The sequence below is a fragment of the Aethalodelphis obliquidens genome, unplaced genomic scaffold (genome assembly GCF_003676395.1).
Source record: "Aethalodelphis obliquidens isolate GAN/ISIS:26980383/991018 unplaced genomic scaffold, ASM367639v1 scaffold21, whole genome shotgun sequence".
Classification (NCBI taxonomy): Eukaryota; Metazoa; Chordata; class Mammalia; order Artiodactyla; family Delphinidae; genus Aethalodelphis; species Aethalodelphis obliquidens.
In genome coordinates this window covers 24,590,464-24,614,330 of record NW_020837965.1, presented here as the reverse complement: position 1 = coordinate 24,614,330, position 23,867 = coordinate 24,590,464, and the positions used below count along the sequence as shown (strand labels likewise).

Below are 23,867 nucleotides of genomic sequence, written 5' to 3'. Positions count from 1 at the left end.
CTGGTCAGCTGCAAAGTGACCACTCGGGTGGGACCAGAGATGAGGGCCAGGTATCTGGGGTTGGGACCCTGCTGACCTCCCTTCTATGCTCGGGGTAGCTTCTGAGTGGCTTCATCCTTCACTCAGAGAAGCAGCTGCCGGAAACGGCCCAGCCTCTACCTGCCACTGCCCAGGTGGGCAGTGCGTGCACTTGGGCCCCTCGGAGGCCTTCACACACGCTAGTATCGCCTCTAGTCTTTACCTTTTCTAGACCAAGCCTGGCCCTTAGTCACGGGCACACAAGCCTCTTAGAGTGTAACCAGGAAAAGCACAACTCACCCAGCGAAGCAAGGGCTCCACCCATTGGAAGTGTCCTCGGGAAGCCTTGCGCTCAAGCAACTGCACCTCCACGGGCTCCGTGCGAACAACCTTCCAAGACAAGAGGGCTGAGTCACAAAACCATGTCCAACTGTGTGAGCACGTGTCTGAGCCCCAGGGTCCATCCCTGGAGGGGTGGCTGGTTAATGGTGAGGCCAGCCCTGGGGACGTGGGGCCAGAGCAGAGGCAGCTCCCCGACTCAGATGCTCCTAACCCAACGTGAGACGAACGGGGCAGATCGGGGTCGGGGTGATAGGAGGTGTGAACGGGGGAAGGACGAGAAACTCAGGCTGGAGCAGGGCGGAGGGGAGGAAGGAGAGGATGACCTCGGTTTCGGCCAGTTGGGACGTCTGTCAAGATATAGAACACAGGGGCCTGTGGGATTGGCCTAGCCGATCAGTGCCCTCGGACCTGCACCCGTCGAGTAAGCGCCGTTGTTAGTATCACTGTCATCGTCTATTGTATCCAGGGATACATGGAGTTGGACTGATGACAGTCTTCATCCCATGACACCAATCATCACTGGTCCACGAAGGGCTCTTTTAGTTTATTCTTTTTAACTTTTTAAGGATTTAATGCTCATTCATAAACCCACCAGAGCTCCAACCCAGAGCTAGGACACTAACTGTAAGTTGCATCCCCCAGGGCTGGGTGGCCGTTCCGTAGAGCCCCGGGGTCACGGGGCTCCCCTCCAGCCCTGCCATTGGAGGCTGACACCCCCCGATGCTGGATTTGGGAGCCATGCCCCCGCTATTTACTCCCTGCTCCGATCCGTTCCAGCCACGCCATTCCTGGCCTGGGAACTAAGCGAGGCCAGGCTCTCGACACTGTGAAAGAAACGGGCTGGTCTCAGACAAAGGCCCAGCTGGAGTTCTCCCTGAGGTCACAGAAGCCAGGGTCTGGGGACAAGTGGGCACCACATGGGCTCTGGGGCAGGGGGCAGTTCGGGCGGGCCAAGGGTGGCCCGACACCTGCTCCCCTGATGGTTGGAGTCTCGCGTTCAGTGTATTTTGAAACACGCTGTTTGGGGCAACACTCAGGAGCGGAAGAGCATTTTCCAGAAGGTTCCCTGCAGGGCTTTTATGAAAGGTCACCACGCTCGCTGGTGGAGTCGGCCTGGAACATTTGTTCAGTTCTTTCATCCTGATGAGCAAACCATAAATACGTGCTTTCCTCAGGACCTGACCCCTTGCACAAAAGGGGACACTGCCTCCGATCCCACAGGTGAGGACAGCAGACACCCAGGCTCTGCCCCCAGAGCGCCCCTCCGGCTTCACTCTCTCCTACCCTACGACCCAGGGAGGTGACCAGTGCTGGGACTGCTGCGGGACCCAGGGGACCGGCCTTGGGCTCAGGCACAGAGCTGGGCTCATCACACTCGTCTGAGCCTCGGTTTCCTTCTTTGCAAGGGGGAGCCAATGATGTGCCCCCTGTGGCACTGGGGGCTTCGGTGAGGTGCAAATGCAGCAGCACCCTCTGACTCAGCCAGTTCCCGGGGAGGGGCGGGAAGGGAAGGGAGAGCAGCTCCTGGGGCGGGGGGCAGGGAGGATGTGCACAGGTGGGCTGTGGGTCCCCGAAGGGCCTCTCCCTCCCTTGTGTCTCCAACATCTGCCCAGCATTTTCTAGCTCATAAAACCCTTCCCTCTATGTGCCCTGTCGCAGCCCAGAGAAGGGCTATCATATGGGGAGCCTCATCTTCCAGCCATCCCCGCCCTCACGTCCCCCAGTCTCCCTCCAAACCGGGCACCAAGCACAGTCCCTGAGAAGGCGTGGCAGGGAGAAAGAGTTGGGAGGAGAGGCTGGGAGACGTGCAAAGTGAAGGACTCAGACCGGAGGGTCCCAGTGGCCCTCTCACGCCCTGTCTTCTGCGAAGGGAATGCGTCTCCTTTGGTGACCTCCCCGCCCTTCAAGCACGGCTCCTTCAAAGTGTGACGAGCGCCCGTCAGCTGGATAACAGCCGAGGGAGGAATGTAGGCTCACGGCTTGCCGGGGTACTGAATATCTGGGTATGCGACCTGCAGATCAGCGGGGTTGTTTTGTGGGGAGGGAAGGGGGGCCGGGCAGAGGGTCTATATAGAGAAGAGGGGCATGAACAGGAGGAGGCATGGGCCCAGAGATGCAGGGGGAGGCCAGGGGCAGAGGCAGCTGGACACATGGCCTTTGAGAAGTCTGAACGTGGGCTGGGGTTCCCCGGAGAACCCCACAGGAGGGGCCATCAGAAAATGAAGCCAGGATCCCGGCGGCACCGGGGGTGGGCGGTGCAGCAGGGGTGAGTGGACAGCTGAGGCTGCAGCAGGGACACCTGTGCCCAGGCCCACCTTCCTCCCCGCTGGGCAGCTGCCAGCAGCTCAGGCCGATACCAGGAACATCTGCCACAGACAGGGTCCAGCCCCCACCAAGCTAGCGCGACTGTCATCGTATCATGTTGAAAAACCACGTGCTGGGAGAAGCCTTGGGTCTCAGGGAAAAGAAAATAAAACTGGGGACTTCCCTGGTGGTCCAGTGGGTAAGACTCTGCACTCCCAATGCAGGCCCAGGCTCGATTCCGGGTCAGGGAACTAGATCCCGCATGCATGCTGCAACTAAGAGTCCACATGCTGCAACTGAGAAGCCCACATGCCACAACTAAGACCCAGCAAGCCAAAATAAACAAATAAAATAATAAATAAATATTGAAAAAAAAAAAGAAAACTGGCCCCAAATTACAAGGGAGGCTCAAGGGCCTGGAAGGACAGAAGAGAGAGGGGTCAGGATCACAGTGAAATAGGGAGACATCTTTTCTCTCTCCCCAGCAGGCAAGACATCACCCTTCTTCCAGGTCTGCAGATGGGGAAACTGAGGCCAGGCTGGGTGGCCACTGGCTCCAGCTCGAGTCTCAGATGCTGGAAGGAGGAAACATCACCCTCTGTGAGGGTCCCTGGGGGATACTGAGGTTCCCCTGCGAGCCTGGGAGGCCAGTGGAGGGAAGACGTGAGGACGAAAAGGCAAGTGGGAGATTCCTCATGTGAGTGAGCACCTCTGAGGCTCCGGAAGGGCAGGGACAGGAGAAGAACCCATGGCACAGCACACGCTCCACAGGGGCGGAGCTGCATGCAGGGGCCACGAGCTCTGGTCAGTGCACAGCTCTTAGCACTTTCGAGATGTCTGCAGAATAAATGAATGAAATTTACTTCCCTTTTACAGATGACGGGCATGGGACTTGGAGGGGCCTGGTGACTTCTCCAAGGGCACTCTCTGCTATCTTTCCTGGCAGAGAAAAGAACAAAGAAGTCAGAAGAGAACGAGAGACAACAGAATCACCTGTCCTTGGGGGCCAGTCCAGGGCCAGTGTCCACTCACCGAGGACAGCAGGGACAGGGGCCACGGGGCGTGAACACTGAGAACTGATCTCCAGGGCTGTGTAACCCTGTGCCCCACCGCCACCGCTTCTGTGATCCTGAAACCCGGCCTCAGGCTTTGCTCTGTGTGTCGGGCGCTCATTGAGGAGAAGCCCAGGGAGAGCGCAGGATGTGGAATCAGGACTGTCTGGCTGAACTGCGGCCCTGAGGGGACCCAGGGCACATCTCCACCCCTCCCCCCAGGCCCCAGTGTCCTTGTCTCCACAGTGAGGAATGAGTGTCACCCATCTCCAAGTGAGATGTGGACACTTTGGGCTGTGAGAGCAGACACGCTATAACGTCATTATTCTTTCACCCCAATGCCAGGCCCGCTGAGCTGCAGTGCACAGCCCCTCCGGGGCCTGCTCCCAAAGGGAAGGGGAGCCTCTGGTCGCCGTGGTCCCCCCAGTGGGGCTGGATGGTCCCCGAGCCTGTCCCTGAGCATCTCTCTCCTCCAGGCCTGGGCCAAAGCCCTGGTCCCTGTAGCGCTCACACACTTGTCCCATTGATTTCAGGACCAGCTCAAACTCCCCTCTGGCTTCGGGAGGGTTTGAGGCCTCTGCCGAAAGTTTGAAAGAAGAGCTGATGAGGGTGACCCAGCCCGCTCAAGTTTCATCAGAGAAGCAAAACCAAACCGCGGAATTCTGTCTTGCAAACCTTCAGCCTATTCGGTGACGGCTGAAGGTTTGTTTTCAATCTTCCCTTCCCTTCTTTGGGAGGAGGCCCCAGCGACCCCCACAAACCAGACTCGGCTCTGGCCAGTGGCCACGGGGTTTCAAATTCTGAAACGGGCCTTTTGCAAAATGTTCAGTTTCGAGCCCTGGTCCGATTGCCCACATCCTGTCCAAACTTCCTGGGGGAGCGAGATTTATTTAAGAAAGGAATAAAATCCCCATGTTCGGGCCATTGAGTGAAAACACGCTCCATCATAGGCAATTTCAAGGATTAAGGTTACATATCTCTTAATGAGTCACAGGCAGAAAGCAAAGTGGAGTTGGCTGGAGGAGGAGGGCCGGCCTCGGTCCTGAGGAGGCGCTAGGCCTCAGCGCCAAGGACCCCGGTTCTCTGCCAGGGATATAATCTGCCCCCCAGCACGGCCTCACAATCATTCTTTCACTCAACCCGTATTCTTACTGATGGATGAGCTACTCTGCACAGGTTCTGTACTGGAGAGTGGGGAGTCCGAGGCACCCAAGACCGAGCACCCCCAGTCGGGAAGCTCAAGGTGTGGTTTGGAAGGCAGATGCCTAACCAGATCATGGCCAAGCAACAGGACCGGTTTCCGCATGGAAGTCAAGTTCATGGCCATGGAACAGTTGTGAGTGTGGGGGCACTCGTCCCATCTGGAGGGGCAGGACAAGCCCTCCGGTGATTGAGCACCGTGGGGAGAGGGCTAAAGGCACAGGGGCACAGACGCACGCAAACTCGGGGGTGGGGGGATGGTCTGCTGGGTGATGCACGAGGTCAGGGAGCTTGTGATGGGAGGCCAAGTCATGAGGATCCTTGAGCATGAAGCCAAGGAGCCTGGACTTCACCCTGGGGCTTTGGGAACTCATGAGAGAGCTCTAAGGAGCAGAGGACTCTTTCTCAGTCATTCTAGAAGGATGCACATGGAGGAGAGCAAATTGGAGGAGGAGCAAGAAGACCAGTCGGAGGCGGATGACAGCCCAAGGAGCCTGGACCAACATGGGGGTGATGGTGATGAGAACCGTAGACTCATGGGCTCCCTGGAGAGATGCTGAAGGGGGTGGACTGGAGTTGGAAGCAGAGGGAGGGAGGCATCAGGGATGGCGACTGAAACAACGTATGCCCATTTGCCAGGGGTGCTGTAGAACATTCTAGTAATGTTAGCGATAGTCAGTGTCCCAGGCAGCCATTTTGAGAAACTCAAAGAAATATGGTAGAGGGAAGCAAAAAGGTCAACATATATTCCATTCTACCCTCGGTTTGTCATTTGGCAACACATCTAAGAGAAATACTTGAAAGTTGACAGGGCAGATCAAACCCTGACACTCAACAGAACTTTCCTTAACAAGCACGGTGCTTGAGGGAATGTTGTGTTGGGCTGGCTGGTCACAACTGCCCAGGAAATGACCAGGCAGCAGCTGCACAAACTCCAAAGTACACTTGTCTCTCTTTCCTCCAAGGATGTCCAAAGACTCTGCTGACCTGATTGACCCCAGGGAGCCAAAGCCATCAAGCAGCTCCCACCAAGTCTATAGCTTTGTCCTCCTTTCAGTGGCCCCCAAAACACAGGAGAGAAGCAGATTCAGCTTCTTATGAGGGTCAAGACCAGTCCAGCTGGCAGGTTAACAAAGCCCCGGGCACCTGGGCTTCATAGCACTGGTCACATATGTAATCAGGTAATTTTGCCACATGCATAGTTGTTTAAAATCTATCTCCCACTCAAGACTTGACGCTCCACCAGGATAGAGATGGGATATGACTTATTTCTTGCTATTTATCACCCAGCCTCTGGCGCCACAGAAAGGGCCCAATATTTTTTGAGTAAATGAAAGAATGAATGATTAATTCGCCAAGCATTTCCAGATGCCCAGACCTTCTGCTGGGTGAGCATGACTCAAAAAGAAGACCCCAACTTCAAGAAGTTCAGAGCCCTTTGGGAGAGACTGGTGGCTCATAATTTAACAACGTAATATGGGCTCTGTCAGTGGTACTGATGAAAGATGAATGAGTGAGGAAGGGCAAATTTGGACACAGGGATGTGGGAAGTCAAAGGAGGGGCAAGGGACTGTGGGAATGTGAGAGGCAGGTGACATCTGTGTTAGGCAGTGAGGGAAGCACACCTCGTTTACCCAGGAACTCTGGGGAAATGTGAGAACCTGATTCCCATATGGGTACACACTTGACAGCCGAATCTCAGCCTCTGGCCCAAAGGCATCAACGCTCACCCTCAGCATGCGGAGGGCCCACCTGCTACCCACACGGTCTGAACGCCTCTCCGGAGGGACCGGAGTTTGCCCAGATGGGAGAGAGTTGACCCAGAAGACTCAAAATTAGAGGCCCAGATGCCCACAGTTAAAAAGGGGGATTCTACCTGATTCAGGTGAATGGTTTGAGTGGACATCAAATCCTTGAGAAGGAGATGGCTATATTCCAAGCCAGATGACCAAGTACCATCACCAAGTTCAAAGGAAGGATGCAAGACCAGGAGTGGGAGACGGAATCCAGGGTCAGGAGCTGGTCAAGACAAGAGAGGAAGAGGAGTGGTCGGTATTAGGTAAATAGTGGATACTGAATATGTAATTGCTGGGGGGAGGGAGGGAGGAATAGAAGGAGGGAGGGAAGGAGGACGGGAGGGAGGGAGAAACTTGGGCAAATGCCCCACACAGTGCAAAATTGTTGCCAACTCACATTTCTTGTTGTCTGCCCCTGGTAGAGGGTATGATATGATGCCTTAAATGTGCATGGTCTGGGCTGGCCTGGCCCATCCAAACTGGTATTCTTCCAAAACTTAGTTGAACTCTCTATTCTTCTGGGACAGGGGAATTTGGGTACCACATCCATTTGGGAGCTTTTAAATGAATGCAGTTGACACCATCAATTACAGCTCCTTCAGGTAATTTCTGAGGCATCTCTTTCCTCTCTGGTACCATACTATTATGTATAGGATAGGTATTACGCCAGATAAGGGCCTTATAATAAGCTCCTGTTAGACAAGGTTAATTCTCACAAAAATCCAGCCAGGTAGGTATCATTATTCTCATCTAATAGGTGACACTGAGGCTGGAGGTCCGGAGTGCTTCCTGTCTAACCCAAAGTCCCACAGCTAGAAGCAGGATGAAAGACAAGGAGTGGCCCCCCTCACTGGAGGCATGAAAACAAGACTGGGTTATTTTCAATCTCCTGTCTTGGCAGAGGCCGGGGCAGCTTTCGGGAAGACCCAGGGCTTCCATTCCACCAGTCCAAGCCAATGTTGCCCAAGGATGGGCCAAGGTCCAGGGCAGTCAGAACTGCCAGGATCCTGTCTCACTGTCTGGCACTGGCCACAGGAAGCTGGACTCAAGGGAGAATTTGCACTTGGGTAGGAGGATGCCACAGACCATCTGACACACAGCACACCTCCCTGCAGAAGAGCTCCCGGGCCCTTCTGAGAAGGGCCATCCCGGTTCCACAAAAGCACATGTATTTTTAGCTATTCATTCATTCATTCAGCAGTAATTTACTGGGCGCCTCCTAGGCTCAGGCTGGGCAGGCCCTGGGGAGACAGAGAAGAATTTGACCCAGTTCTTGGCTCATGGAGCAGGTCAGTTTAATGGTGACATGTAAACAAATGCCCACGACGGAGTGGGATGGGTGTTCTGTGCGGTATTTAGAATGTGCTCTGAGGCTGGGGTGTGGCTGACTTTGGACTGGTCAGGGAAGGAAGCCCAGTGGGACCTCATCTACTCATTGCCTCACACACGGGTCACTGACTCATTCATTTACTGATTCGTTCACTTATTCACTCGTTCATTCATAGAGCACTCAATTTATTCTTGGATGACATATTCATTGACTCGTTGAATCACTCAATTATTATTCTTTTATTCAATGACTCTAAGATATTCATTCCTCCATCCATTTGCCTGTCCATTCCCTCATTAATTTGTCTCAGGCCTTGACTTACTTATCTAGTCATTAGTTAAATTATTCAACTTTGTCCTCTTTTCATTGACTTCTTTATTCCCACACTCCTTTTTTGACTTATTCATCAGTTAATTCATTTGGTTCCTCATTGACTCACTGGCTCACTCATTCTGTCCTTACCAATTAACTTTCACTAATCCATTTACTGATAAACTCATTCTGGAATCCACTTATTAATTCACCCATCTGGTTGCGTACTCATCTTTCTCTTATTGAGTCATTGAACAGCTAGTCTTTCATTCATTCCCTCCTTCACTTACTCATTCATCACTCGCCATCCACCTCTTGACATCTGTACCTACACATCGACTCATCCACTCATGAATTCATCGTACACTTAAGTACTCATTGACTTAGTTACTCTACACATTATCAATGTGTTCACTCATTTGTGTACTCCACATTTTCACTCCTTTTTTCCCATTCCTTTTTTTACTCAAAGACTCATTCAGGGGCTTCCCTGGTGGCACAATCGTTTTGAATCCACCTGCCAATGCAGGGGACACGGGTTCAAGCTCTAGTCCAGGAAGATCCCACATGCCGCGGGGCAACTAAGCCTATGTGCCACAACTACTGAGCCTGTGCTCTAGAGCCTGCGAGCCACAGCTACTGAAGCCCGTGCATCTAGAGCCTGTGCTCTGCAACAAGAGAAGCCACCACAGTGAGAAGCCCTCACACTGCAACAAAGAGTAGCCCCCACTTGCCACAACTAGAGAAAGCTGGCAGGCAGCAACAAAGACCCAACACAGCCAAAAATAAAATAAATAAAATTAAATAAATAAATTTATTTTAAAAAAGACTCATTCACTTACTTGCTGCTTCATTCATTCATTATTTCATTCACCTTTTATTCAATGACTCATCCAACAAATGTATTACATGTGCTCTTTGTGCAGTGCGTAGGAGGAGTGTGAGTCCTAACGCCCTGGACCTTACAGCCCAGGGAGGTGGTCATTGGCACAGGCATCTTCTCTTTTATAAAGCATCTGATACTTGAGACTGAGCTGAAGTCCTGCCATCTGTGCTTCTGGAAAGCCCATCTACTTGCCCTATTTATATTGAATTATTATATTTATCAGTAGGTCTCCACCTAATCCCAAAGAGTTACTTGATTGCTGGAACTAGATCAGATTTAGATATGAATGCCATGACCAATACAGAGCCTGACACAGATTTGGATCAATACCTGTTGAGCTGAAATTAATACCTTAGTATCAGTTATTCTTGCACTCTCTCAGATACCAAGTGCCAGAAAATTTTAAAATATGGGGTACAGGGGCCTCCTGCCATCACCTCCAATCAGGTCATTAGTATTTGTTCCTGAGATAGGGTAAAAAAAAAAAATCCAGATAAGCAGCATGCAAAAATATCCAAATTAGTTCAGTACAACATGAACTGCACACTACGTACTATTAAAACAAACATTTTAAAAAGTGTTTTATTTTTATAAATGTCAGTGGTGCAGAACTGTAATAATCATAACCCTTGTTTCAAAACACATTTCCATCACCGGCCCTCTTCTAATTTACTTTTTCATAGATTGATTTACTAAACAATAATAATAATGATAATAGTAACACCCAAGAACCCACTAAAATACAACAACAAATATTTTAATATCTATGTCCCCCTTATAAACAGAGGTAACAGATTAAATCTTTTTGGTTAAATGGATCTCAGAGAAGCAAAATTGGGCCCCTCATAATTCTTGTTTCATAAAATGTTATCATTGAAGTACTCTTGGTCATTTTAATTTTCTTTATGTATGGATTTTCTCTTATTTATTAATTTAGTCAGGTACTCATTTTCAAAAGTAAAGTCAACAGCAAAGAATCCACTTCCAAACAAGAGGGTAAACTTTGGCTATTACGTCTCCCTATAAACTCCTTAAACAGAGTGGTGCAATAGCTGACTTGGGTTAAACAAATCCTTGTTTCATGAATAATCACATCATTGGTCATGAGTGGCCATTGTGATTTTACTAGCATATTTATCTTTAATTTGTTCAATTATTTATTACCCAAGGAAAACACAACCAACCCAAGAACAAGATCTTTGACTAAGCTTAGAATTCATCTATGGTCTTCTTACTCTAAGAGGTAGCAGTCTAAATCTATTTTTTAACAGAAATCTTTTTTTTTTTTTGGTTTTGCAAAATGAAGTAACCACGATCCTTGTCAGACAAAGTCTTGTCATTGGTCCCTGCATAATCTTCTTTGATTTGTTCTATAGTTACATGAAGCCATCTATTCCTTTTAAAGAATATAGTCATCATCCATAAACAAAATGACCAAACCAAGAATAAAAACTTAATCTCTTACTTACCCTGATCTATACTCTCCTTGGCCACATAGGTAACAGTCAAGATCTTCATCATGAAATAATGACTAAAACAACCAAGGTGTGGCCATTCTGGGGCACAAAGCAGATGGAAAAAAGAATAACATGCACTGATCATTGGTTCCTATTTTGCACTCTTTCATTTAGTTAACCATTTGTTTAATCCTAATTTTGTTTCCTTCATGAATCAAACATCTAGTAACCCACTTCAGACTAAAAGCTGAACATTGATCATTAAATACCTCTTTCTAGCTGCTTCCTACACAAAGTGGTAACAACTTTATGTATATGTTTTCTTATTGGGCCAACATATTTCAGAAATGAAGTAATTATATTCCTTATTTTATAACACATCCTAAAAATTGGTCTGTGTTTTGACCTCTCTTTCTTTTCTTTTGAATGTATTTGTTTATTGATCCATTCATTTATTCACTAATAGTATAAAACCAATGTCTATGAACTAGATTCTCAAACTTTCCTGAGATCATTCCCAAAAAAGTCATACACTAGTTCTCTTTTTGCCATGGACCTCAGTGGTTCAAAAAATGATTGATCATAATTTTTATTCAGATGCATTCCATTCACATCATTGGTCCAGGTGTGGCCCTTCTGCATTTAATTTGAACAATTTTTAGATGTTACAATGAACAACCATGAAACTGTTGTCCTACTCAACAACTAGAGTACTGACTTCCTAAATGAGTAACAGCCTAGATCTTTATCAAGAGGGGGATGTTTAAATAATCAATGGGACAAACATAAAATGGGACATTTCAGTTTTGAAATGAATGGGAAAAGTTAAGTTTTTTTCTTATACTTCATTTGTGCTAAATTGCATTAATCATAAACTTTGGCTCATAACACATTCTCATTGTAGGTCTATGCACGGCATTTAATTTTAATTACATTTATTCTTTTTTAATGATACAACGGAAACCCATGAGCTAACCACCCAAACCAAGAACTTTATTACTTACATGGCAAGATATGGTCCTCCCCCGGAGGGATTAGGCAAATATCTTCATGATTGGAGAATAATTTAATTAGTTATAGTTCATCCATCCTGTGGAATGTAAGATGCTGACAAATGAAAAGGCCTGGATTGGGGTTTTAATTTAGTGAACCTGAGGTAACCATGACAACAATTAATTGTAAACAATGATTTATGCCACATTCTTATCTCTGCTTCATGAATGGACCTCCATTTTATTAATTAATGTATTCAGTTACTCATTTTAATAACACAATAAGCACCTGTAAGTGAACACCCAATATAAGAAGAACTATGAGTGTTGCAGACAAGAGACTCTAGGTCCCTTACCCACAGAGCTAAGAAGTCAGAACTTCATTTTTTTTTTTAATTGGGGTATAGCTCTTTTACAATGTTGTGTTAGTTTCTACCATACAGCGAAGTGAGGTAGAATTCCCTGTGCTACACAGCAGCTTCTCATGAGTTATCTATTTTATACATATTAGTGTATAGATGGCAATCCCAATCTCCCAATTCATCCCACAACCCCCTTACCCTCCTTGGTGTTCATACGTTTGTAGAACTTCATTTTTTAAAAGGTGTCTGTTGTGCTGAATCAGATTCTTCACGAACCTTGGTTTACGACACAATCTTATCATTGGTCCTTATGTGGCCTTCTTTGATTATATTCCATACTTTCTTTTTTTCAATTGTTCGATCTGCAAAAATCAGGAGTCACTATCGGACAGACAATACATCCTCATGGTGCTCCGAGTGAAAACAGATCAACTTACTATATGATGGACTAAAATCCCACTACCCAAGAGGTAAAGTAGTGAGAGAAACAGCCATCAAATGTATTCCATACTTTTAAATCATACACTGAATATTGTAAATAAGCTATCCCAACAAAGACAAGAACTTGACCATTACTCACATTGAACCATGAAGGTCTTGATAATTACAAAATGATTATCCACTCATGTCCATTCTGTGAACACAAAGCAAATAGCACAAAAAAGGGTGGGGGAGGAAATGAATACGGACCCTTTTATAACTTTAAAAATGTTAAATAAAATATGACAGAATATCTTTTGGCCAAAAAGGCAAATATGCAAAATTCTCTCCACTGATTCGTGTTTTCCACTTGATTGACTTGCTATTTAGGTATTAATTCATTTCATTATTTATTTCTGTTTCTCTTAATTAAATAAACTAGAACTCACCACTGCTCTAGACCAAGAACATTGACTATGACTATTCTCTGTCTAAATGACCTTCATCCCAAACAGGTAACACCTCTGATTTGTTTGTTTATTAATGAACCTCAGTGTCCTAGGACGATATTTAAAAATATATAGTTCAACAGTTGTACTGACTGGTTACATACTAATCCTTGATGTGTAATTCATTCTCATCTCTGGTCTTTTAAATTTTTGTGTACATATATAGGCATTTATCCATTTTTTTGTAATACAGCGAACACCCATGAGCAAACTACCCACCCAAGGATGAGAACTTTGTGTACCACGTATACAGGCCTATAGACTTCTTACCCAGAGACGCCCCAGCCATGACGTTTAACCATGAGAAGACATTCTGGGGAGTAGAAAGCAAATGTTAAAAAGAATGAAACAGCCTAGATCTTGACTTTGCTCTAATATGCTAATGGATGCAGGGTGAGCAGGTTGAGATTAACCTTAAAACTTTGGGCCATGTTACTTGCTACAATTGGCAAAAAAGTAACCCCTCTTTTAATTTAATTAATTCAATGATAAAGTTTACATAAAAAAGGGATACCTTTGAATCCAGTACCTGAACCAAGGACAGGAGCATCTGTGAGCATCCGTCTCTATGCTCCACACATACATACAACCACCTGAATCTCTGAGCCTTACTTGTGCAGAATTAGATTCATCTCAGCCCTTGTTCCAAGGTAATTTCATACCAATGAACAATACTAAATCCTACTTTATTTATTTATTTATTCATAAATTAATTCGGAAACTATTCATTCTTTTTAAAGAAATGGAACAACGTTTAAAACCTCCAAAACCCTGAACAGAAATGCTACTGTATGTATTAATGTTCTTCTTACCCAAACTAGTAAGGGCCAGAGTTTCTGCCCTAAGAGGGACATCAACTGAATGGAACTGGTTAAATCATAATTATTTCAAGACACGCTCATTATAGCCCACACTTTGTCCCTTTGAGCTAGTGATTGTTATTAACTTATCCATTTATTCACTGTAATGATAAAATTGCACACGCTCAATGCAATAGCATGAATAATAGTAACACTTGCGTAGTTTGCTGCTCATTAGCAAGCTGATAACAGACTGGGTAACTCCGCAATGGAATTCAGTGAGCACAATAGCTCATGCTGCCTAACAAACTTTTATCACTGGCCTTCTTTAATTTAAACGGCACTTAATCTTTTATTTAATTTTATAAACATGTTTCCGAATTAGTAATAAAACAAACAACCAGTAGACCAAAGACATCCCAGAATGAGAACACTGACAATTCATGCATCTGTCTGTATGTGCTGCATTCTGAGAGATAAGGAACATGAATCCCAACTCCTCAAAAACAGATTAGTACTGATACTTGTTTCATCACATCTGCGATAGTTAGTCCAGGACTGGCCATGTTTTTATTCACTTATTCCTATTTTTTAAACCTCCATGCATTAATTCACTTATACTAATAAAATCATTATCCTTGACCCACAAAAGCGCAAAAGAAGGATAACTGAATATTCGAAACAACTGTCTATAAGATCATTTCCAATACAGACATAGACTAGATTCTTCTTGTGGTGGACCTCAGATGTCCCGACACATATTATTCAACATCCTTGACTCAGACATCACCAGTTGTTAGCAAAGGTCCAAGCACGGAATCTTTTTTCTTCATTTACACTTTGCCTCTTGATTTTATTTATTAAGTTACGACTTACAAATAAAGAAATATACATGAATCAGAAAAAACCCAAAATAAGAACCTTGATATCCCTAATGTAGATCTATAAAATCATTTCCTAGACACTAGATCTGTTTCTTGAATTGACCTCGGTGTTTCATACATGGATGCCTCAACATGTTTCCATGTCCATTATTGGACTATGGTTGCCCTGCTCTGATTATATTTCCTATTTCTTAATAATGCATTGACCACCATAAACCACCCAAACCAAGACAAGAACTTTGACTATTACTCACACTGGTCTCCATGTTCCTAAGACAACTGAGTTTGAGGCCACAGTAGAATGCTAAAATCAGTGCAGGAGTGACCATTCTGAGGAGTAGAACAAAGAACAAAAAGTAAAGTTTGAGACCTTCTATGCATTGATTGTTTGTGTTCCACCTTTCATGGACTCAGTCATTTAATACTTATTAGTTTATGGTAATTCTTTCCGGGTGGACCTCAGAGTTCCAGACACGTATTCATCATGTACGACTCATACGCCACCAGTAGTCATCATCAATCCAGTATTGCCCCTCTTTTTCTTCGCTCATTTCTATGTGTTTATTGATCAAATCACTAAATCACTAATAATAATTTTAAATCACTATGATTCACAAAAACCCAAGGAGAGTTTTTACATACATAATCTGTACACAGAATAATTCTCACATCAATATATATTTCACTATATCCTCAGTTTTACAAACATTCAATAAACAATACAGTGCATCACAACAATCTCATATTTATTGCTAGTCTAGAGTTGACCATCTTTGATTATTTTTCACACTTTTTAATAATATTTTGAATACTCTTAAACAAACCAAGACAAGAACTTTGACTATTACTCACATGGTCTTCATGCTCCAAACACAGATGTAACCAGAAAGCTCCTGACAATGGAAGATGCTTAAATCAGCTCGAGTGCATTCATTCTGGAGAGTACAAAGCAGGACAAAGAAATCAAAAAAACTCAGACCTCATCTCCATTGATCCTTGATTTCTGCATTTCAGTTACTCATTGAGGTATTTATTAATTTTGCATAAATATACATTTTTCCTTAACAAAAAAGGACTAACCTTAAACTTGGAACTGATCCAGATCAAAAAACTGATTCTTACAAAACAGTGTCCAGATGATCCTAAACCAAAGAGGTAACATTCTTGAATCATTTATTTCTTAAGGAACAACGTTTCAATATTAACATGAAAACTTTTATGAGCAATATTTTTTGTGTCACCACATATGTTCATGTTGAAAAATGCTTCACCCTCCTCTTCTTTATCTATATATTTATATTTGCTTAATGGTTCTATCATTGATTCATTAGTAATAGCAAATCTAAATCTATGAATCTAAATAAGAACACGATATTTGTATATTGCTGACATCTGTCTATAGGATCACCTCAAACAGAGGGAATAGACTAGATCTCAGGTTGACCCCAAGTTCCACACACATACTACTCATCATCCGTGACTCACATGCCCCAGACATCATTAATGGTCCACATTAGACCCTCGTTTTCTTCATTTGTCTTACATTGGTATCAATTAAATAATTCATTCATGGATTTTAACAAAAATCAAATTATTTAAGAAAACACACGAACAAGATCCTTAAATATTCCTGAAGTCTGTCTACAGAATCTTTTCCCATATACACTATATTTTTTCATTAAGTGACTTCAACATTGATTAGTCAACACGATGATTCCTCTGACATCTCTTATTATCTATTATGGATAATTTTTCATTATATTTAGTACTTTTTAATAATGCCAGGAATACTCAAACAAATTACTGAAACCAAAATAAGATCTCCAACTACTACTACTCATCTGTTCTCTTTCCTGACACAGAGGCAACATAATCTTGATCACGACAGAACCTAAGATCAGCTCAGTGCATCCATTCTGAAGAGTACCAAGCAGACATAATGATAAAAAAAAGTTGAGATATTCTCTTCTCTCCATTTATCCACAATTTCCATCCTCCATGTACATAGTCATTTAAGTGTTTATTAATTCACGGTAATTTTTATTTTTCTTTCAATACAATAAATATCAAACATGCAACTGACTCAGGGCAATAACTGGCTACTACTTATCGCTGTCAATATCATGCTTATTTAGTTCAAGACATAATATATTTGGTCCATTTTATTATCTATTCCAGTATATATTAATATTCATTTTGCTGACTAAATATTTTATTAATTAACAATGCTTCACCCCTCTTCATCTTTATTCATTTACACATTTGTTAATTTATTCTGCCATGGATTCTTTTATAATTATATTTTTAAAATTCATGAGCACAAAGACCAAGAAAAAGATCCCTGTATAATCCTGAAATCTATCTATAGTCGCTTAAAATATGATGAATAGACAGAGTCCCTTTGTGTTGATCCTCAGACTTCTGGACACGTAGAATTCATCGTATATGACTCATACACTAGTCATCATCATTAGACCATGATTGGCCAACTTTCTCTTTATGTCACCAATATTTGTTTACTAATTCACTAATAAGGAAATACATGTAAATCACCAAAAAAAGACAAGAATACATTCTTGAATATCTCATAACATCCACCTATAGACTCATTCATTTCAATCATCTCTTTCAATTAACTGAACTCAATGTTCCATTTATGGATTAATCAATGTAATGCTTCATATTAATCTGATATTAAGCATCAGTAGGGTTGGCTTTCTTTGATTATATTCAATACTTTTTAATAATACAGTGAATAGTTGTTTTTTAAAAAAACACTCAAACCAAGTCAAGAACTTTGACTATTATGCTGTTCTCCACACTCCTAATACAAAGATGCAACCATACAGCTTGTGACTTTGGAAGAACCTTTAAATAAGCTCGAGTGGGTCCATTCTGAGGAGCAAAATGAGGAGCAGATGATAAAAAAAATAAGACATTCTATCCATTGATCTATAGATTACACCGTTCATTTATATAGTTGTTGAGGTATTTATTAAAATAGGTTAATATATTTCTTCTTAATAAATCAAATTGTCAAACTGGAAACTGACTCAACAATAACTGACTCTTACTTACAAGGTTCTGTTATCATCCTTTTGTCAAAGACAAAACACACTTGGCAAAATACACACGGTACATTTACTGTCCATTCCAAATTATAATATTATTTTTCCTCATACATTCCTGCCATTAGTTTAAAGTGTCAATTCAAACAGAGATAATGAACTAGATTTTTTTCAGGTTGGACCACGTTCCAGACACACATTCATCATATATGACTCATACGCCATCAGTGGTCATCACTGATCCAATATTACCCCTCCTTTTTTTCATTAATTTCTATAGGTTTGTTGATTAAATCACTACCTCATTAATAATCATTTTTAAATGTTATGATTCACAAAAACTCAAGAATACTTTTTGTGTCCCAAATCTATATATGGAATTATTCTCACAACAGTATATCTCTCACTAATTATCCTCAGTTTTTCATATATACATTGATATGATAACTTTATCCCATATTTATCACTGAGATAGAGTTGCATTCTCTAAATCTATTTTGCACTTTTTTTTTAAATTAATTAATTTATTTATTTATTTTTGGCTGTGTTGGGTCTTTGTTTCTGTGTGAGGGCTTTCTCTAGTTGTGGCAAGCGGGGGCCACTCTTCATCGCGGTGCGCGGGCCTCTCACTATCGCGACCTCTCGTTGCAGAGCACAGGCTCCAGACGTGCAGGCTCAGTAGCTGTGGCTCACGGGCCTAGTTGCTCCGCGGCCTGTGGGATCTTCCCAGACCAGGGCTCAAACCCGTGTCCCCTGCATTAGCAGGCAGATTCTCAACCACTGAGTCACCAAGGAAGCCCCTTATTTTGCACTTTTAAATGAATTGCTTAAAAAAAAACAACACTGAAACCAAGAGAGTAACCTCACTATTACTCACATTAATCTCTGTCTTCCTAGTATAAACAGGCAACCGTAGAGCTCATGAGGGTGGAAGATGCTGAAAGCACCTCGAGGGCATCTGTACTGAGAAGTACAACACGGAGCAGACAATTTAAAAAATGAGACTTAATCACCTTTTCTGAATAGGTATCAATGTTTTCAATTTTATTAATATCTTTTGCCACGCAACATACATTCATAATTGGACAATGCTTCACCCTATTGTTTTTTAGTGTATGTATTTATATTTGTCTAATGATTCTATAGTAATTCCATAATAGTAACAAATCTAAGTTATGAAATGAATACAAGAATATGATCTTTGTATATGTCTCACATCTCTTTATAGAAACAATTTCAACAGAGGAACAGGTTAATTTTGTTCTGTGTTGGACCTCCGAGTTTCAGACACAAATTGTTTCATCGTCCATGACTCCTATGCCATCAGACATCACCACTGGTCCATGATTTGGTTTGTTTCTCTTCATTTGTATGTTTGTACTGATTAAATTATGAATTCATTGATAAGAATAAAAATAATACATGGTTCATAAAAACTCTAGGACAAGATTCCTAACACTGGTTTACAGAATCATTTTCCACACAGACTATACCTTTTTCATTAATAGGCCTCAATCCTGCACATTATTGATTAATCAACATAAAGTTTCATATCCTATTTATCATTAGGAATATTTTAATGAATTTAATACTTTTTAATAATATTGTAAATACCTTTAAACACATGACCCAATCCAAGACAACAGTGTGGACCATTACTCACCTTGGTCTCTTTCCACACAAGGAAGCAGCAGACAATCTTGATGACAACAGGAGCTGAAGTCATCTCCAGCATCTGTTCTGAAGAGGACGAAGCAGACAAGATGACAAAAATGTTGAGACTTTCTCTCCACTGATTTAAAGTTTCCACAACTCATCTGCATAGTCATTTAGCCATTTATTAATTTATGGTAAGATTTATTTATTTTGCTCTTAAGAAATCAAATGTCAAAGTTGTAACTGAATCAGTAAATGACAATTATCACTATTATTCTCAAAGACATATACACTTGATCATTTTATTTTCCATCCCAATTTACATCATCAGATTTCTTCATAATACCTTTTAACAATGAACAGTGTTTCTGCTCTTCATATTTATTTACTTACCTATTTATTTACTTATCCTGCCATGGATTTCTTAATAATAATACTTTTAGGTATTTCTGTACACTAAGACTAAGAACATGATCCTCATATATGCCTGGCATCTCCCTACAGGATCACTTCAAAAGAGGGGAGAGGGCTTCCCTGGTGACGCAGTGGTTGAGAGTCCGCCTGCCGATGCAGGGGACACGGGTTCGTGCCCCGGTCCGGGAAGATCCCACATTCCGTGGAGCGGCTGGGCCCGTGAGCCATGGCCGCTGAGCCTGCGCGTCCGGAGCCTGTGCTCCGCAACGGGAGAGGCCACGACAGTGAGAGGCCCGCGTACCGCAAAAAAAAAAAAAAAAAAAAAGAGGGGAGAATGTTAGATTTGTTTTGTGTTGGGCCTCAGAACTCCAGACCTGTAGTGTTCCTCATCAAAGACTCATACCACAAGTCATCATTGTTTATGCAGACTTGGTCCTCATTACCTTCATTCACGTCAACACTTTTTATTGATTAATTCATCAATTCACTAATAATAATAAAATAAATGCTTCACGGTCACAAAAACTTAAAACAAACAAGGTCCTTGGCTCTTTCATTTGTCTATAGAATTACTTCCCACAGAAACTGTCATTAATTGACCTCAAAGTTTCCTATATAGATTCATTAATATGAATCCTATATAAATTTATTAATGCTTCATATTAACCCTACTTTTACTGTTTAGCCATGGTCGACAATCATCAATTATATTTCACATTTTTTTTTTTTTTAACAATTTTTTTTTTTTTTTTTTTTGGGTACACGGGTCTCTCACTGTTGTGGCCTCTCCCATTGAGGAGCACAGGCTCCGGACGCGCAGGCTCAGCGGCCATGGCTCATGGGCCCAGCCGCTCCACGGCATGTGGGATCTTCCCGGACCGGGGCACGAACCCACGTCCCCTGCATCGGCAGGCGGACTCTCAACCACTGCGCCACCAGGGAAGCCCCATATTTCACATTTTTTTTAAAGATTTTTTGATGTGGACCATTTTAAAAGTCCTTATTGAATTTGTTACAATATTGTTTCTGTTTTATGTTTTGGTTTTTTGGCCCCGCAGCATGTGGGATCTCAGCTCCCTGACCAGGGATCGAACCCACACCCCCTGCAATAGAAGGCGAAGTCTTAATCACTGGACCACCAGGGAAGTCCCTCACAGGTTTTAAGAATGCAGTGAAAATCTTATAAAAAACAAAACCACAAAACCAAGAAAATAATTTTGACTATTACTCACTTTGCTCTCCAAGCTCTTAACACAGACGCAACCGCAGGATTCGTGACGTCGGTGGAACACTTAAGTCAGCCCATTGCAACGATTCTAAGGAGCACAAGACAAAGTAGAAGATAAAAAAAGAGGTTAAGATATTTTCATTAGTCCTTGAATTCCACATTTCATTTAGTCAGTCATTTAGGTAGGTAGTGAATTGGGATAATTTGTATTTTATTTTCTCCTAAGTAAATGAACAATATCGATCTTGACAATGATAGAGAACATGAAAATTTGACTTATCAATAACTATATCATCCTTAGTCAAAGAATAACCCCCTTGTACCATATGTTTCCTAACATACATTTGTTTTTAATATATGTTGATAGTATTTCTTGCCTAACCACATATTTCTATAATTGGAGAAAGTTCCACCACCTTCATCTTTATTTATCTATTTATTATTTGATTGATCCCACTATAAAAAGAAAATGAATGAACATAAAACAAGATCCTTGTATACTCCTGACATGTGTCTATAGGATCACCTGAAATAGGGGCAATGGGCCAGAATCCATTTGCATTGGACCTCAGAGTTCCAGACACGTATTCATCATACACAACTCATAACGCACCGAACAGTCATCATGGATCCAATGTTGTACCTATTTTCTTCATTCATTTCTACAGTGTTTATTGACTAATTCATTAATTCACTAATAATAATTTTAAAACCCAATTATTCGCAAAAAGCCAGAAAAGCCCTGAAATCCCTATTCTGTATATATAATAGAATTATTTACACATCAGTATATCTCTTTGTTTATATCCTTTGTTTTTATGTTACATATTAATTCAGTATTTATCACTGAGCTACAGTTGGCCATTCTTATTATATATGGTACTATTCAATAACACACTAAATACCCTGAAAGGAATCACTGAAATCCATACAAGACTTTGACTATTACTCACATTGGTGTCTGTTCTCCTAACACAGAGATGCAATCACAGAGGTCACCATCATGGTACACTGCTTAAATCAGCTCAAGTGTTTCCATTCTGCAAAGTACAAAGAAGTCGACGATAAAAAAACATTTAAGTATAATCCCCATTGATCCTTGATATCCACATTTCATTTACTCATGCATTTAGGTATTTATAAATTATTCACAAGGGATATATTTTTTTGTTTGTTTTGTTTTTGTTTTTTAAATTTACGGCTTTATTGAGCTAAGATGGACAAATAAAAATAGTTCATATCTAAATTGTACAAAATGATGTTTAAAGCTATTCAAAATTATGTAACACACATGCAGATTGTGAAATGATCACTAAAATCAAGTTAATGAACACACCCATCACCTCACATAGTTGACTTTGTGTGTGATGAGAACACTTAAGACTTACTCTATTTGCAAATTCCAAGAACACAATAGAGTATTATTAACCATAGCCACGAAGGTGTGCATTACATCCCTAGATATTATTCATTGTGTAATGGAAATGTGTACCCTTTGACTAACATCTCCCATTTCTCCCACCTCCCGGTGGCCCCTGGCTACTCAGCATTTTTTTTTTTTTACATCTTTATTGCTTTACAATGCTTTACAATGGTGTGTTAGTTTCTGATTCATAACAAAGTGAATCAGTTATACATATACATATGTTCACGTATCTCTTCCCTCTTGCGTCTCCCTCCCTCCCAGCCTCCCTATCCCAACCCTCTAGGTGGTCACAAAGCACCGAGCTGATCTCCCTGTGCTATGCGGCTGCTTCCCACTAGCTATCTATTTTATCTTTGGTAGTGTATATATGTCCATGCTACTCTCTCACTTTGTCACAGCTTACCCTTCCCCCTCCCCATATCCTCAAGTCCATTCTCTAGTAGGTCTGTGTCTTTGTGTTTTTTGTTTTTTTTTTTTTGGTCTGTGTCTTTATTCCTGTCTTACCCCTAGGTTCTCCATGACCTTTTTTTTTTTTTTCTTAAATTCCATATATATGTGTTAGCATAGGGTATTTGTTTTTCTCTTTCTGACTTACTTCACTCTGTATGACAGACTCTAGGTCCATCCACCTCATTACAAATAGCTCAATATCGTTTCTTTTTATGGCTGAGTAATATTCCATTGTATATATGTGCCACATCTTCTTTATCCATTCATCTGATGATGGACACTTAGGTTGCTTCCATGTCCTGGCTTTTGTAAATAGTGCTGCAGTGAACATTGTGGTACATGACTCTTTTTGAATTATGGTTTTTTCAGGGTATATGCTCAGTAGTGGGATTGCTGGGTCATATGGTAGTTCTATTTGTAGTTTTTTAAGGAACCTCCATACTGTGCTCCATAGTGGCTGTACCAATTCACATTCCCACCAGCAGTGCAAGAGGGTTCCCTTTTCTCCACACCCTCTCCAGCATTTATTGTTTCTAGATTTTTTGATGATGGCCATTGACTGGTGTGAGATGATATCTCACTGTAGTTTTGATTTGCATTGCTCTAATGATTAATGATGTTGAGCATTCTTTCATGTGTTTGTTGGCAGTCTATATATCTTCTTTGGAGAAATGTCTATTTAGGTATTCTGCCCATTTTTGGATTGGGTTGTTGTTTTTTTGTTATTGAGCTGCATGAGCTGCTTGTAAATTTTGGAGATTAATTCTTTGTCAGTTGCCTCATTTGCAAATATTTTTTCCCATTCTGAGGGTTATCTTTTGGTCTTGTTTATGGTTTCCTTTGCTGTGCAAAAGCTTTGAAGTTTCATTAGGTCCCATTTGTTTATTTTTGTTTTTATTTCCATTTCTCTAGGAGGTGGGTCAAAAAGGATCTTGCTGTGATTTATGTCATAGAGTGTTCT

The 23,867-nt window shown here is 42.2% G+C and overlaps 8 non-coding genes and 1 pseudogene across 8 annotated transcripts; all 9 read right to left on the bottom strand.

The window, feature by feature from the left end:
• Positions 1–11,247: 11,247 nt before the first annotated feature.
• LOC113627838 (small nucleolar RNA SNORD113/SNORD114 family) lies at positions 11,248–11,321 on the bottom strand. Its single transcript, XR_003435754.1, has one exon. It is a non-coding gene; the product is annotated as a small nucleolar RNA SNORD113/SNORD114 family (small nucleolar RNA).
• A 1,081-nt stretch (positions 11,322–12,402) lies between these two features.
• LOC113627848 (small nucleolar RNA SNORA79) lies at positions 12,403–12,548 on the bottom strand. Its single transcript, XR_003435764.1, has one exon. It is a non-coding gene; the product is annotated as a small nucleolar RNA SNORA79 (small nucleolar RNA).
• Positions 12,549–14,515: 1,967 nt separating this feature from the next.
• Positions 14,516–14,590, bottom strand: LOC113627895 (small nucleolar RNA SNORD113/SNORD114 family). The gene has a single exon (XR_003435806.1). It is a non-coding gene; the product is annotated as a small nucleolar RNA SNORD113/SNORD114 family (small nucleolar RNA).
• Positions 14,591–15,116: 526 nt separating this feature from the next.
• LOC113627861 (small nucleolar RNA SNORD113/SNORD114 family) lies at positions 15,117–15,188 on the bottom strand. Its single transcript, XR_003435776.1, has one exon. It is a non-coding gene; the product is annotated as a small nucleolar RNA SNORD113/SNORD114 family (small nucleolar RNA).
• Positions 15,189–16,102: 914 nt separating this feature from the next.
• Positions 16,103–16,175, bottom strand: LOC113627832 (small nucleolar RNA SNORD113/SNORD114 family). Its single transcript, XR_003435748.1, has one exon. It is a non-coding gene; the product is annotated as a small nucleolar RNA SNORD113/SNORD114 family (small nucleolar RNA).
• An 895-nt stretch (positions 16,176–17,070) lies between these two features.
• Positions 17,071–17,142, bottom strand: LOC113627817 (small nucleolar RNA SNORD113/SNORD114 family). Its single transcript, XR_003435734.1, has one exon. It is a non-coding gene; the product is annotated as a small nucleolar RNA SNORD113/SNORD114 family (small nucleolar RNA).
• Positions 17,143–17,908: 766 nt separating this feature from the next.
• LOC113627882 (uncharacterized) lies at positions 17,909–17,977 on the bottom strand (annotated as a pseudogene).
• A 1,023-nt stretch (positions 17,978–19,000) lies between these two features.
• Positions 19,001–19,076, bottom strand: LOC113627893 (small nucleolar RNA SNORD113/SNORD114 family). Its single transcript, XR_003435804.1, has one exon. It is a non-coding gene; the product is annotated as a small nucleolar RNA SNORD113/SNORD114 family (small nucleolar RNA).
• Positions 19,077–21,591: 2,515 nt separating this feature from the next.
• LOC113627885 (small nucleolar RNA SNORD113/SNORD114 family) lies at positions 21,592–21,664 on the bottom strand. Its single transcript, XR_003435797.1, has one exon. It is a non-coding gene; the product is annotated as a small nucleolar RNA SNORD113/SNORD114 family (small nucleolar RNA).
• Between the last annotated feature and the right edge of the window lie 2,203 nt (positions 21,665–23,867).